Below are 14,674 nucleotides of genomic sequence, written 5' to 3'. Positions count from 1 at the left end.
GTATTCGGCTCTCGTGGAACTTACCAGGCCGGATCACACTTGGCGCGCAAGCCATACCGACATGTATCTGACAGAAAAGTTCTGTATTTCCTTGCTTGATTTCATGTATCAGTAATTTTTTAATATATGTTGTAATAAAATGTCTGCTTATTCGTGTTCTAACATATATTTTCAATGAATATTTGGCAGAATTATTTCCAATCTTTCAATGTTTCAGTCATCAATGAATTACGTCTGAAAACAGCCTTTTGACGGAAAAAAAACTGTATTGAATCACAGTTATTGCAACAATGTTTTCTTCAAATATTCAGCAAATGTGATAAAATGCTAGAACGCACTGAAATCATCTTGCGAATCCTACGGAAGTGAAAAGGAAAATCACAAGATTTATTGCGTTCTTCGTTTTAAATTTCACTATTTTCGATTAAATGGAAGGTTTTATAGTTATTCTGTCATATAATATGATAAAATAAAATTTAAAGAAAGGAACATAAGTGAAAAACTGTTAATTTAGGTCAAACTTGAAAACAGTGAAAACAGTGTTTGCTTTCACATGATTAATATCGAATTTGACACCATATCTCGGCTCGGTATTAAAAGCAGTTCTGCACGTTTGTATCGCTTGAATTCGACCCACTCCTGGTTCTCCAAAACTACATGATACATGTATATAAAGAAATTTAGTCAATTTGACAGATAAGATCTGTGATTTGAAAATCTGGATCGCGAGTAAGTTTCAAAATGGGAGTCTATTGGAGATTCTAAATCTTGATAACATTTGTCGATTTTGATGAAACTTCCCATAGTTGTTGTAAATTTACGTAATAAAATCTGTCATATTGTAAAGCAAGTGAATGAAATATTGCCATGTACTACCGGAAGGGAACTAATGATCTCAGCTGCAGCATGACCTAATGACTGTTTATGATGTATAAACAATGTTGTACTGTATATGAGCCGTGCCATGAGAAAACCAACATAGTGGGTTTGCGACCAGCATGGATCCAGACCAGCCTGCGCATCCGCGCAGTCTGGTCAGGCTCCATGCTGTTCGCTTTTAAAGCCTATTGGAATTGGAGAAACTGTTAGCGAACAGCATGGATCCTGACCAGACTGCGCGGATGCGCAGGCTGGTCTGGATCCATGCTGGTCGCAAACCCACTATGTTGGTTTTCCCATGGCACGGCTCATATGTAGATACAATTTGTTATAACACACAACGTTTGAATTAAAATTTGCATATATAGAAAATCTACAGTTTTTGATTACTTTTAACATCTTTAAGTAAAAAAAAGGACTTAAGTTCAATTTTAAAAACAGTTCAATTCATAATTGGTCGGAAAATATGAAAAAAAAATGTATCAGGTTACTGCCAAATATGCGAGGACACATTTTATAGAATAGGATTTAATAAGAATTTGGTTTATTTATATCCGTAGCAAAACGTTTTGTATTTGATATTGCGATTATCTAGGACATAAACAAGAAGCAGAAATATTTACACTTACACACATCTTTAAGTTTAAATGTATCATTTTATATATATAATCTACCTGTATAATATTTTTCAACGTAGACATCAATCTTTAAGTAAAAATTACGTTATCATGCTTTTTTACATTATTTATAGGATCAGTATGCAAATATGTTCATTTCGAAATTCAGGTCAATATTTTATAGCAAAAGTAAACCTGATACAAACAAAAAAAAACAAAGACAAATATCAAACAGGGAATGCCACGTACCAAAATCGTAGCCTCCCCAAAACGAAACCTACAGCACGCAGACGCGCACACCACAAACACACACACACATACACACACACGCATACACACACGCGCGCACACACAAAGCCAACACACGAGGACAAAACGAACAAACAAAGGAACACACACACACACACACACACACACACACACACACACAAACACACACACACGCGCGCGCGCACACACACAAAGCCCACACAAGAGGACAAAACGAACAAACAAAGGAACACAGTGGGGCACCGCCTTGGAACGGTCAGTGGCAAAAACACCACTGGGGAGCTTAAACCGGTTTATACCATTTCACATTTGTCAGTAATTCTAACAATTATTTAGGAACATCGCACTATTATGGAAATACTTTCATCATATTTTTTTTGCATAAACTGATAACCTTAAGGAATACTTTCTTTCAACACTAATTTTCTAATTTCATTCCAAAATGATTTCAAAGCAACAAAAATACATGCATTTGTCTTATCAGATCAGGCTTATAGGATTCCGCAGATTTTATTGACTAAGCATCTGTTTTTTTTCAAGTGGATGTCATCAAAGTACACAGATTAAAGTAGTTATTTTAGTCAAAGCCATTAGAATTCAAGAGCTTACTGTGTGCAAATACACAGAAGGCTTCCGTCTTGATGCTTACAAATTTGGCTCGATCGTTAATAGAAAAGCACACATATTCACCAGACAAACACAGGCAAAATAAAAACAAATAGCCTTTATTCTTTTACACTGGTCATTTAGCGACTCTGAAGCTCCAGTGGAGGAATACCCAATGCTTTATTTTAGGCACGGGATGGCACCTGAAAAACCTGAATGACTTCTTAAAACGAAAGAATTTTACTCGAACCAACCGAAAGTCATAATGTGCTTAACTATTGCAGGCTGACGTAGTTGAGAAATAACGAGACCTTTAATATCAATCAACATATTTAACCGCTAATGCTTGTCTTGATAACGCATGTCACAGCGTTAAGCATTACTTGCTTCATGGATATTTCATGAACTGGCATTCAAAATGGGATAACCAATCTGTTTTGACTTTTCTTTAGCCCGCAATAAGTTTGTAGTCTCTCTGTAGCTATTTACCCTAACCGCCAATTCTTTTGTATGTCCGTCCGCTTTACTACCCTTCTTCTCAATGTACACATAGAAATGGTGTTTGAAGTGTTGTGATCAAAGCAGACTATCCATTGCGTTTTCAATTTATCAATAGTGTTTGAAGGTTAACATCCGCTAATCCTTTGCTGCAATTCACAAAATATCTGAAATTTGATTGCAAGTTCAGATTAACCAGAAGATAATTTACGTTCATCGACACTAATTGAAATAACATTTCAGACACTCGTAGGACCTGACTTCAAATGAATCATAGTTTACTTGGGAGAAGAACAATACGTCATGCAAAACCACTAAACATGGAAATATCATGATTAAAAAGAGAGAAACAGTAATGAATAACTAAACTCATTGAAACACTTTAAATATCAGAGCAATGCTATGATATGTTGCGCTTAAATTAGATATTCTATGAATAAGAGTTTCTTGTATACTACTGTCAGTCTGTTTAGGGCATACAGTGATATTAGTTTAATCAAAGCAACTTTTAACATTTTGTGTATTTAGTCATGTAAGTTGTATATTGTGATTAAAAAGTACTGTATTCCATTTTGTGGTTTTTGTCGTTGAATAAAATCATTGTTTGGAGTTCAGATGCAAAGGAAAATTTCTCTTTCAAGTTAAAAACTGGTCCCATTTTCTGCTATACATATTTTTTCATTTTCTATTTGACTTAAGTTTCTCAGAAAGTGCAAGAGATGGTCAAAATTTGGAAAGCTGTTGTTAAGTTTATTTTCATACAGGTAAAACCTTTCTAACAAAATGTCAAATTTTATGATTTACTTTAATGAATTGTTATCCAAGCATCCAAATGATATTTGGTATTAATATATCACTATTTTACATTGTAATTATTTTCGCTTGAAACATCTGGCCTACAATGCATCCAAGAATAATTGTTTTGACGATTTAACATCATACATGCTACAAACCAGGCAAAGGCTAGAACTCAGGACTTTGCAATTGTGTAAATGTATCTTGTTACCATTTCGCGTTGATAGTGTTTTATAAGCGTTAATATATATAGTCCTACAATTAATATCTTGATACACGTTTTCCTTTGGCAGTGTTTTTGCTGGTATCTAGTCTATTTCAACGTCTGTCTGAATTTTTAATGGTAATGGGCATACTCCTATATCATAATGTTTTAATTTTGAAGAACTATTTTAATTTAAAAAGTCTGAATTCTCGATGCAAAAGTAATTATCAGTTTATTGAACTCATAAAATTTCCTTTGGCTAAAATCAAAATTATTTTCTATGCATTAGATACCCTTTTGGTACCATGTTTTTAAATAATAAAACTTCTATCTTTTACCATGATTTAGCTATTGTTATTTGGCTTTATGGCTTGTTTATTTACAATTTTAGCTTCTTAGTTGCCATGAACATACAACCGTGTTTTAATGTAGCTTCAAACGAAGTTAAATCATACACACCTGTTATATTAGATTTAAAATGTAGGTTACCGCCATATTTATGGATTTCCTGTAAATGGGGTTCTTTCCAGTTACGTATACCCTGGTTTATATCATATTGTATCTTGTAATGTATGCTTTCATATCCATCCCTTCTAAACCCCAATGGCCATAATCCTTTGATATAGTATTTTTGGATATTTTATCCGGTTTTCCGTGTCAGTAAAACATCGCAATCTAATCACACAATGTTGTAATCAACATTCGCGAAAAAAGTAAGACTTACGTAAAAATATTATTCAACGTTATTTCTTAATTGATATTAAGTACTAACGTTTGTAAAGCGATATTATTCTGCAATTCTTTTAGTTCAATCGATAAATGTTAGCATTTGTACTACTTAATGTTAATAAGTAGGAATAATTAGAAAATTAGACGAGACTTACCTGGTAAGTTGAAGTATAATTTGAATTCTATGAGTTGAAAATAAAAGGAGGTCTAAAATGAGTATGTAACTTCGCGCATGCGCAATCAGTCTTTAAACACATTTTCTGACTTTTTCCATCCTAAATCAACATGTTACTCTATATGCTACATCAAACACATGCATGTATATCTGTAAAACTACAATTTTCTTTTTCTTTTTTTTATGAAAGTATAATTTCATGAATTCTGTGAGTAAAGGGAAGGGTGTGGAGGGATTTTAGACCTCCTTTTATTTTCAACTCATAGAATTCAAATTATACTTCAACTTACCAGGTAAGTCTCGTCTAATTTTCTAATTCTATTTCGTTTAGAAAATAAAATTTCGTCTAAAATGAGACTTTAACGTGGAATCAAAGGCCTGAATGGCCTGAGTCGGCTAATGATTGCTGTACTGACAGTATAGTCTACCAGTTTCAGTTTGTTTTTAGTTTTTTGTTAGTAATACTTAAAATTTCATAACACAGCTCGATATTTACCCAAAATATTATATCCGGATACGATTACACTTTTCTCCAGTTTAAACAATATATTTTACAAATTGTGATGATACGAAGACATTTAGCAGCAATTGGCAGTATCTGACATTGAAGTTTACGTTTAAATTACCTCTTATTTAAATCTTTTCATAAAAAAATTGTTTCGTTTCGTGAAAGCAGCCAAACATAGACGATCTACTTTCGATTTCAAAAACTACAAGAAAATACAATTTAATGTTTCGCCGATTTGTTTATTTCTCGAAAAATAAGAATTAAAATCATTTTTAATATCAGTAGTAACTAAACAAACCAGTAAGAGCTTCTTCTTCCGATAATTTATCCGTTTACTGACTGCAAAATTCAACCCACGCAAAGTTTATAGAAATCATACGATGCGTGTTTACGTTCAATGTGGGAGAATTAAGGCTGATCGGCTATGTTACCTAACGCATCCAGACGATTCAGATTTTGTTTTTAAAAAAGCATTGTGTGCGTTTCTGTAATTTTATATACGTTTTTATACGCTTAGAAATTATTAGACATGCGTATTTGCATTATTTCTATACGTAATTTACGCTAATACGCATCTTATCTGGAGCCCTGTGGAACTATTTTTTGTCTTTCGCTGGATGTTACCCAAGCTTTGTAAGCCTGCGCAATTCTTAAAATGCACATTTATGCTTAATGAGTTACATTCGAGTATTGCACAATTACAAGTCATAAATATGACAGATTACATCGTATATTGGTCATAGCAAAGGGAATTGACACAACTTAACTTCATTCATGCAGTGAACTGTTTGACGTTTGAGAAATCTAATGGAACTACATCCCTTCACTGTGTTATTTGGTCCATTTAGAGAATCGCTGGATAGCAAGGACTCGTCAAAAGGCTTTCAGCCTTTAGCCGACTCAAAAATCAGAAAATATATGCAAACGAGACAACCCAGCAGATTCAAATTAACCTTCAAAATTCCACATGAACTTTATGTACATACCAGAATTTCCTTCGAAAGGAACTATTAAAGCCTCTTAATTGATACATAATTTATACCTGTGATTATATCTCTAAGACAGCTGCCTCAAAAGTGTTCTTTTTGGATACTGGCTTGTTATAATATTTTTCAAAAGTTCCTGTATTCGACCATCCTGCGGCCTTCATAATATCTTGAATAGAAACTCCATTTGCTTTTGCTTTCGAAGCAGATGCTGCACGAATACTGTGTGGTCCATAATGGATGACATCAATTCCTGCACGAACCATTATCGTCTTTATCCATCTGGCAATTGTGTCTTTTGACACTTGTTTGTGAGGTTTAATGTAACTTATAAGTAATTTGCTCTCCCCAGCTATTCGCAAAGACTTTGTGCGTTTCAAGTTCTCCTTGATGACAAAATATATACACAACCGCCTATCTGGCGGGTAGCCTTTAAACTGCATGAAACTTACATGTTCCCCTGGACGACTTTGCTTAAGTAGTCCATCAATATGAATAATAAACATTGAACTCATCTTCCTGATTGAATTCACTGACAGTAAATGAATAGTATGAATACGAGCTGCGTTTGTAAGAGCCATTAATGTTACTATCTTTAAAGTAAGGTCCTTTAATGATAAACACCTCACAGGTGACAGTTTTCTAAGATAATTCAGAACTAAATTTGCATCCCATATCTCTGTATAACGGGTCTTTGGTGGTTTGATGTTGTATACTCCTTTTAAAAAACGGACTACTAAGGGATGATTACCAGCTGAGAAAGATTCCAAACTAATACCTAATGCAGATAATGCCGATCTTGCCGTATTCAAAGCACTATAACCTAAACCTGTCTCAAAAAGTTCTGTTAAATATTCAATCACATTGTTTACAGATGGATGTGTTTCACTAATTTTGTATTTACTACAGAAAAATAACCATTTGCTAACATATGATTTGTATTCTTTCCTTGTGGATTGTCGCCATGATGCAACGAAAATAGCGGTTGCTTTTCTAGAAAAACCTCTGTTTCTGAACGAATTCCTGAAACACGACATGCTATCAGCCTCATCTTTCTCCAAAGTGGATGCACCTGTTCCAAGTGTGGTAGGGTTAACAGACCCTTGCTTTCCGGTATAAACCGTGGATTGTCCACCAACATTCCTAATAGGACTGGAAACCACGACTGAGTTGTCCACAGTGGCACTACAATTATAACATTTGCTCTGTCCTTGTGAATCTTGCAAACGCAACGGCTTATCATACTGAAAGGAGGAAATAAATAAGAGCATTCAAATTTACTCCAATCTATACTAAAGGCATTTATATATGTTGCACCAGGATCTGGTCTGAATGAGCAATATACATCCACCTTATGATTTAGCCTAGAAGCAAACAAGTCAATGCTTGGTGTTTGCCAAACTTTGCAAATTCTAAGAAAGATGTCATTTCTAATTTCCCATTCTGTATTATCACTGAACTGTCGAGAAGGAACATCAGCCTCATTTTCTTTTCCAGCTATGTAAGCACAGGTAATCCATACATTATGCTCAAGGCACCATAACCATATATCCCTGCTTACTTCATTACAAGCATCTGATTTACAACTCCCAAAATTGGTCACATAGCACACTGCAGTAGTGGAATCTGATAAAATTTTAACATGTTTGTTTGAAATTTTACCTGCCAAAGATTGCAAAGCAAATAAAATGGCTTTCAGTTCTAAAACATTGATGTGCATATTTTTCTCGTCTATGGTCCATCTTCCACCTATCTTATTGCCTTCAAAAACTAGACCCCAGCCTAAGTAAGAACTGTCTGTCTGAATGACCAAATCAGGATTCCCCTTATCTAGTCGCCTGTACTGTGTATAAATGTTAGTAAACCACCATTTTAAATCTTGTTTCATATCTAAAGAGACACGCATATATGCATCAAAATTACCTTTACTCTCTTTAAGTGCCTTAGACTTTGCTTTTTCTAATTTCCGATAAAAAAAGTTTTCAATAATCTACTGCACTAAACGCAGCTGCCAAGATACCAATTACCTTAGCTACTGTGCGAATGGTAGTAGAATGGCTCAAAAATAATTTGTGACATTCATCAGCAATCTGATCTTTCTTTTCCTGAGGCAAATAGACAATCATTTGCTCAGAATCAATGACATTCCCTAAATGTTGTATAACTGTAGTCGGAATTAAAACAGACTTTTCTTCATTGATCATAAATCCTAACTTAGTCATGAGACTTACGCGGTGCCCCACTGTGTTCCTTTGTTTGTTTGTTCGTTTCGTCTTATGTGTTGGCTTTGTGTGCGTGTGTGTTGTTCGTTTTGTCCTTATTTTTTGGCTTTGTGTGTGTGTGTGTGGGGGGGGGGGTGTGTTTGGTGCAAGCGTCTGCGTGCTGGGGGTTTCGTTTTGAGGAGGCTACGTTTTTGGTGCGTGGCATTCCCTGTTTGATATTTTTCTTTGTTTTTTACAGTATCATGCACATTTCTGTTGCAGTCTTCCACAAATTTTCCGCCTAACAGACTGTCATCTATAAAACCTGTACTAATATGACCCTGATTTCTCAGACATGAATAAACTGGCTTCATTAGCTTGGTAAAAATCAATGGCCCGTGTGCCAAGCCATTTGGCATCGTACAAAATTGGAACAGTTTGTTTTTGAACATAAATCGTAAATATTTCTGATGCTCTTCTGCAATCTTAATACTGTAATAAGCATGCCTTATATCAATACTAGCTAGGCTCATGCCTTTCGTGATTAAGTTGACTGCTGTTTCGAAAGTATCCATTTTAAAATGGTAATAAGGAATAAACTTATTAAGTTGTTTCAAATTCAAAATTAAACGATACTCCCTATTTTTCTTTTTTCTTAAAAATATTGGGGATAAAAACTGACCTTCTGTAAAATTAACCTCTTTAATAACCTCCATTTCCAACAATTTCTGAATTTCCAAATCTAAAATTTTTTCTTCCATTTTATCAAAATGACATTGTAGAGTAGGCTGTGACTGATACGGCTCAATGCCATCAATGAACTCAATATGACAATGTTCAACAATATCTAATACATAAGGATCAGAAGTAATTTTTCTCCATTCAGAAATAAACTGTTCCAATCTGCCTGCTTTGAAATTTGAATTTACCTGATTTGAAATGCTTATTTCATTGCTCCTCCTCCAAGACCTGAGTTTTTTGAGTCGCCGGTCATACTAGCCGAAGCTGTTCCAAAATTTCGGAAACCTCTACCAAAAAGAGGCCGACGACCACGAAACTGACCTCTCAAACCAGGTCTACCTCTGTAACGACCACTAAACATGTGACCTTGCTGCATCCGATTGCCCATCTTGTTACAATCCTCGATTTCTTTAGCTGTTTTGGAGACATCATCGCCAAACAGTTCAGATGAAAAAGGTAAAGAATGTGAGCATAAATGTGTATACTCTGCACGCAATTCTGGTCTCAGAAAATCACGTCTTGCCATGTTAATTTGATAGTTAGCATGTCCCATTAAAGCCAAGGAATCATTACACCCGTCAATGATACTGGACAAATCACAATTCACATCATTTCCAGACCCAAACAAACTTTTCTCTATGCTTGCAGCAAGGTTCACAGTCTTTGTAATAAAAATACCAGCCTTTACTATAGATGTTTCAACATTTTGCAACTTCTTGTCATTTGTTCTAGCTTTACTGGACACAACATCCCAGATCAACTTATTCAATCTAACTTCTTTCAGAGCTTCACAGTTTCCTGGTCTAGCAGAACTTTCATCTTTTATGAGTTTATCATACTGTTCTTCACTCATTCCGTTACGAAAAAGTCCAAACACATTTTCTGCTAAAACAGAATCTACATCGGCACTACAAATTCTTGTGGCTTAAACTTTCCTGACCAGGAAGCAAACCTACTATTGCTATTTGTATTCTGACTGTGATTGTCACCATCATTTACGGACTCGGGACCTACGGTCCTGGATTTCTTGGGTGTAGGTGCACCCCACTGACACTGTGTCTCAGAGTCACAGTCAAACTGATCATCATAATCATCACAAAAATCAAAGCCATTCTCAAAATCGTCCATTCTTTTCGCAAGAAGCTGCTGTGAATTCTGTATAGATTTTAAGCACTCCAAAATGGCACCAGTTTGTAACTGTGCTGACTGTACGTCCAAACTATCTGAATTATCTACATTTTCAAGTACGGCACTTCTTTTAGTAGGAGCTTTTCCTTTCCCGGAAGAAGCTGAGCTACATTTTCCCTTCGTACTATCAGTCTTTTTATTTTGACTTGACTCTTTTTCTCCTTTGTCCTTTGCCGAATCGGCCATAATCCATGTAATTGCACCACATGCAAAAAATTTCAAAACGAAATAAAATATAACTCCAAATAGTATTACTATAAATTTCCGTGCCACGCACGAAAGAAAAAGTCAGACTAATAAACACTACAAAAAATAGCACACTACATGCGCTGTGAACGATAAAAAAGTCAAAAATATACACGTTTGAGCTACGCCCAAACTTCTCTGCGCAATTAGCGGAAGCGCACTGATTGCGCATGCGCGAAGTTACATACTCATATTAGACGAAATTTTATTTTCTAAACGAAATAGAATTGCGTTTTATTGTAGACGGGAAATTTCCTTTAGTTAGGCTTATAGCATTCTGCAAAGTTTATTGGATAAGCATATGTTGTATCTAGTGGTTGTCATCAAGGTACACAGAATTATTATTTTAGGAGTAACTATAAAGGTTGAAGAGAATTACTGTGATCTGTTCAAATATAAACACATACGTCTGATATTAGATTGCTGTAACGTTTTTGGAGAACATTTGCAATTACTACACAATTAACCCAGATAGAAGAAAACAAATAGCTTTTAACACCAACATATATTTCTCAAGAGAGATGCTTTGATCATTAAAGCGAATGACATTTTAAACTTAATAAAGACTGTGCTTGCTTTCAACATACAGTAGACGAATTAACTGTAAACACTAACGCTTGGTAACTCATTTCACACTTAAAGTAATAGGTCCAGTTATACAATTTTAAAGAATATGTAATGTATGCCCAGGACGTAGCTTATTCTGTTTGTATGTAACTGTTTCCTTTCTATCTGGACTTTGAACTGGCATAGAAAACTTGTTTGTGACATTCGCACGTATTGCATTAGGTACTTAGCCCAACAAGGACGGATAACGAGGTCGTAAGTTCGACTACCAGGTGTGACGCATGTTCTCCGTGACGATTGATAAAGGACACTGTGTGTGACACAAAAGTCCTCCACCTCTGATTCATGTGGATTATTTGGCAGTTATGGTACAAAACTAGGGACACTTGTTAGGTTAAATATCCATAGTTACATACATTAACTGGAATACTGTTGAAAAATGCCGCAAAACCCGAAACAAGCAAAACATACAGTTTCAAAGATATCAAAGTTAAATCAAGACCTATTGATATTTTGTTTCTAGAAGGGAAAGTTTTTGCTGATTTATCTTAGTGAAATCAGAATAGTTGAAATAAAATTGTTATCAGTCTTTTATGTTGCATTCAACATAGATTCCGTGATGGCATAGGTACGGTTCAAAAATCAGCATAGCGAATTTCTCACGATCAAACTTTATGTAAATTGTTCTTATTCTTATTTCAAAATAAGCTCAGAAATGTTCTGAAGTTTGTTCATCTAATACACAAGCAGAAGCTGAACTACCAAAACTGCATTTAGAACGATGTCTAACCTTGACAATAACAAGGTTTTAAACGGTTTAATATACATAATCCACATCAACACGAGACAATATTCCACTAATAGCATGAGTTCCACAGAACAGAGCAATATACGACCAAATCCTCGATCAAAGAAGGTGGATGTAAATTTTATAAAGACAATGTTTTTTTGGTGTGCGTGTGGGAGATTTTTTGCGGCAGCGATGATGGAATGTTAAGGCACAAGAAACTGAAAGTGATATTTTTTTCTTGGTGTTAGATTGCGGGTTTTTGTGTGTTTGAAAAAAAAATGAAAATGCTTATAATTCAAAATATATTTCAGCTAGTATCACCAAGCTTCACACAACTTATTTCGAACATGACCTTTGCTAACTTATTGTTTTATCCCACTTGACCCACTAAAAGCAGTTTTTCCCTTGATTTTGTAAAACATGGATATTTGAGTGTACCCAAGTAACCTTTTGATAGATCTTCATGAAACTTTACACAAATGTTGATCGCTATAGGGTAGTAGTGCACGGGCAATTTTGTCAGGAGCAACAGGAGTTATTGTCCTTTACTTGTTATACAATCCAAAATTTCCATATAACAAAGTAATCCACTGACGGATCTTTGTGAAATTTAACAAAAATAATAGATCACTTTAGGGTGGTAATGTATACAAATCTTTCTTTAGGATTTTTCCAGTATACTGTAACATTGAATGCACTCATTGAACCCAAAATGACTAGAAAAACATAACAGCACACAGGGTAATACAATCTGTAAATTATCTTTTAGAGGCATAAAATGCAACCAAGTAGAATAGTAATAGACTCGGTTTGAGTGAGGAGACTGTTCATGAGAGGTAATGAAATGTGCAACGCCCCTCATGCCCCCTAGCACCGGCTTAAGCGGAACTCTGTTACCCATATATTGAATTCCAAAGTCCTATAACATATAATCGAAATAATTTCTGCTGATATAATAGTGGCTCTGCCAAACAAAAAAAAACTATTTTTGTTTAGTACTGATGAAAAAACAAATGAGTTTTTATGAAATTAAAGTTATGGGTTATACTTTTAATGCGTATCTGTAAAAAACGATCATAATGCCAATAAGTGTCTATGCATTTTCATATTGAAATTAAATTATGTGTCTTTTTAGCAGTCTAATGGTCTGTTCTAGGAATATTTCTATTATCTATGAAAGATCTCCTAGTCAGATACAAATGCTTATACAGTAGTCTATATCAGTTTAAACGTGTTAAATATTTAAATAATGTGTCTTTTGTGCAGTCTAAAGGTCTTAGTTAGGAATATCTCCATTATTTCTGAAAACTAAAATAGCTTACGTCTCCTTGTGAGATAAAAATGCTTATACAGTAGTCTATATCAATTGAAAAGAGACACCTCAGACCAAATAATTATACTTTTAATGTCGTTCATATTTATTTGCGCCATTGCTTTGTCTACTCATTGTAGAAAATACGTCTTGCTGCAGGGACCACGACTTTAAATAATAGTTATTACAAGTTTCACAAATATATAGGATGTATCACAATTGGCGAAAGCGAAAATAAATTGTCAGACAATTGTATTCATATTACAGAGGAAATGACGTCATACATGTAGAACGGCAACGAAAGAAATTACTTCCTAGAAAATACTTAATAAGTTGTAAGGTTATTTTGTAATTATTTAGTAGATTAGTAAAACTTTAATTGTTAATTGATATTTATTATGTCACATAATGAAACAACTTAATATAATAGTTTATTTAAATAAAAATAATGTATTTTATACGCAAAGAACCCGTCGAAACAGACCAAAATACGACTATCAAAATGGCTTCCTATACAGGTGTCTCTCACCTGTCCTGGCAGACACAATCAAAGAAACAAACGTAGCATCCAGCTACCAATCATGCATTATTTCGCAAAACTGTTGGGTCATAGCTTCTTTAAATAAAACATTCTATATCATTTGCCCTAAAACACTTGGAAAATATCTTACTAAACTTTGATCATAGTAGGTAAGAATTGACGTAAAACATTATTATTAACTGTAATGTATCCACTCTTTTGCAGTTCACTATCACCGACTTCAGTTGATTATCTAGTTTTTACACTCAGTTCCGGTAATGTTTTTAACATTCTGCAAAGTAAGATATTATTTGAAGGAAAAGACATGTTGTTTGAATATTTCCTTCGGAAAATGTAGTTCGAACGGCAGAACCCCATTAATTAGGATTCTAGTGTCAAAAGAGTTTATTCTTCATACATCACAGTAGTGCTTTTTTCAAAGTTTCTTTGTACAAATCAAATTAACTCGTCCTTTGAGTACCAGTCTTTTGAGATAACAGATTGTTAGTCGATAAAATATGTAGGCCCTTTTGCTGGGATATATATGATTCATAATCAATGTTTCCTTTGTTTTGTTTTCAGTTTAACGCCGTTTTGAAACAGTTTTTCATGTATGTAACTTTCTAATGTCATTCTAATCCTGTATCAGTACAAACTTGTCCCCTGCAAGTAACTGCCAACTTTGACAAATGAATCACAGGTGGGGGACGATTGATTTCAGACACAATGTCTTCTATCAAATCGTCACGGAGAACATACGCGTCGCCCGGAGATCGAACTAACGGTCCCGCGATCCGGAGATCTACCCTCTTCCCATGAGTTAAGCGGGCGGGCTTCGAAG

General features: G+C 34.7%; 1 protein-coding gene across 1 annotated transcript in view; it reads right to left on the bottom strand.

Annotated features, from left to right (window-relative positions):
- LOC123523039 (uncharacterized) overlaps window positions 1–14,674 on the bottom strand; it is a 331,093-nt gene that overhangs the window by 248,924 nt on the left and 67,495 nt on the right. The window lies entirely within an intron of this gene.

The sequence above is a fragment of the Mercenaria mercenaria genome, chromosome 8 (genome assembly GCF_021730395.1).
Source record: "Mercenaria mercenaria strain notata chromosome 8, MADL_Memer_1, whole genome shotgun sequence".
In the NCBI taxonomy this organism is placed as follows: domain Eukaryota; kingdom Metazoa; phylum Mollusca; class Bivalvia; order Venerida; family Veneridae; genus Mercenaria; species Mercenaria mercenaria.
Note: the sequence above shows the minus strand (reverse complement) of the source record. Positions and strands in the feature narration are given on the sequence as shown.